This window comes from Montipora capricornis, chromosome 7, assembly GCF_036669925.1.
Source record: "Montipora capricornis isolate CH-2021 chromosome 7, ASM3666992v2, whole genome shotgun sequence".
Taxonomy (NCBI): domain Eukaryota; kingdom Metazoa; phylum Cnidaria; class Anthozoa; order Scleractinia; family Acroporidae; genus Montipora; species Montipora capricornis.
The window spans coordinates 43206542-43209041 of record NC_090889.1 but is presented as its reverse complement, the minus strand read 5'-3'; the positions used below and the strand labels follow the sequence as shown (position 1 = coordinate 43209041).

Below are 2500 nucleotides of genomic sequence, written 5' to 3'. Positions count from 1 at the left end.
GATAGTTTCTGCAGTTTCTGAGGTCCACATTCTTCGGCAGCTTGATGATGATACCTTCCTTCCACTGGGCTGGTACCTCCTCTTCTTCCCAGATCTTGCTGAAGAGGCTGTGCAGCATATCGACCACTGTTTCCATGTCTGCTTTGATGGCTTCTGCTCGTACCTCGTCCGGCCCTGCTGCCTTCCTGTTCTTGAGTGCGTTGATGGCCTTTGTGATCTAAGCCATGGAGGGCTTGTCACAACTGATGAATAGTTCTTCCTCTGCGTTCGCGATGTCTGGTGGTGTGGGGCTGTGCGGTTTAGTAGCTCCCTGACGTGTTCCGCCCACCGCTTCAGCTGGTCCTCTGTTGTTGTCAGTGAGCTTCTGTTCTCGTCTCTCACTGGCTTGTCTGTCTGTTGGAATTTGCCTGACAACTTCTTAGTCATCAGGTACAGGTCGTTCCGGTTTCCCTGCCAGGCTGCTGTCTCGGCTTGGCTGGCAAGGTCGTCGATGTAGTCTCTTTTGTCCTTCTTGATGTTCCTCTTCAACCTCTCTGTCTGCTGCTGCATACTCGGCCTGGGCTCTAGTCTTTGCTGCTCTCGTTCGGATAGTGTTCAGCGCGGTATTCTTAGCTTTCCTTGCCTCGAGCTTGCGGATGGTGTCAGCAGAGATCCAGTCCTTGTCCTGGGTCTTCTTCCTGCCAAGGCATTCCTCACATGTGTCGTGCCAGATCTTCTTTCTGTGTTCCCAGTGTGTCTTGATGTCAGTCTCGGGGTTTATCAGGTCCTGTAGCAGTTGGTATCTGTTGGAAAGGCTGATGTTGAATGCTGTCTGCATGTCTTTATTCCTGAGCAGTCCGACGTGGTACTTTGTCCGTGTGTTTTTGATGTTAGTCACTCTCTTCAGTCGGAATCTCAATGCTGTCAGGAGAAGATGGTGGTCTGATGACACGTCCGCACCTCTCATCACTCGCACGTCTCTCCATGATCTCCTGAACTTGTGGCTGATGCAGATGCGGTCAATCTGGTCCTCGGTAACATGGTCCGTCGATCTCCATGTGGAGTTGTGGATGCGCTTTTGCGGGAAGATGCTTCCTCCAATCACCCCGCCCAACCTTCCTCCTTTATCCGGGGGTAGGACCGGCAGTAGACAATTAGTCTCCAAGAGGAATGAAGTAACGCAAAACCAAAGCAATTCGCTAATTACTTTCGACACAATTAAAACAGCTGTAGCAAAAAATAAATAAATAAATAAAAAAATGCCATGAGAACGTACAGCCTCAACTACAAATTTAGACGTCATTTGATAATTAGTTCTTATCAAATCTTATTTAACAAAGGAAAATACTGATTAAAAAATTAATCACTGGCTTTTTTCACCGATGATTGGATAGCAAAAAAAGCTAAAGTACAAGAGATTTTTTGCCTAAATGGGATTGTAGTATCGTCACCACACACTATTCTTTGTTTGATTTTAACTTGGCCGGCTTGTGTGACCTTCAGAATCAAAGGGGCTCAGTTTACTGGTCATACCCTTGGTTGACCTTGACCGTTTGCCCGAATAAAGCCGGTTACACACGAGCCCCTGACGAGCAAGTTTTCCTTGACAAGTTTTATTTGCATGCTGGTGTGTATAAAGAAAAACCTCTCGAGTTCTTCCTTGACAAGTGCACTTGTTCCAAAGCTAACATTCTAGCTTTTGAACAAGTGCACTTGTCAAGAAAAAACTTACCAAGTTGGAGAACGTGCTGGTATGTATGAGTCGCCAAGGAAAGCATTTCGAGAAAAAAAGCATGGGAAATTGTAGGCGCTCAGCGGTCTTGTTCTCGCGCTTGCTTTATGGCGGATAATCATGGCAGGGAAACTCAGTGTTTGTTGGACCGATTCTGCGGCTACATCTCTTCTCCTGGAATCTCTAAGATCAAGACACGCTTGTGGAATACCAAAGTAGATTCCTATGAGAATCGAAACAAGAAAAAGCTGCGCTTTTTAAAGCAAACTGGCGTTGCCCAAGGGTGAACCCACCACTTCCAATTCAGATTTCTCTTCCAATGCTCAAGCAAAACTCAGACCACAACTCGGCAACGTTTTTTTCTCCTTCGTCCGATACGCATAAGCCATGGTTAAACGAACGGAAAGTAAAACTGCTTTTGTTGTCCGCTGTGTACTTGTGTTGCTGGTCACAGTTAAAAATTGTCAAAGGAAGGTTTGTTCATTTGTTCACACGAGCAAATAAAACTTGTCAAGACAAAACTCGTCAAAGAAAACTTGGCGTTCATACACTCGTCCAAATGAAAATTTTCCATAGGGTCGTTTATACGAGAAAAAAATCTACCGCTTATAAAAGCCGCAGATTACATGAGACACGAACTGGGCCATTTATTCGAGCGCGGCTTACATATAACGCGAAATGCTCGCATAAGTGGTTCGCGGCTACGTTCGCAGCCAACTGGTCAAATCTTTGCTCGCGTTAGCCAGGCCAAAGAAAGGGAGGAAAAAGGAAGTCTGGGCTATGATAACA

General features: G+C 46.0%; 1 pseudogene; it reads right to left on the bottom strand.

Moving 5' to 3' along the window:
- The window catches only part of LOC138057261 (sulfotransferase 1B1-like), a 64965-nt pseudogene that overhangs the window by 35404 nt on the left and 27061 nt on the right, over nt 1-2500 (bottom strand).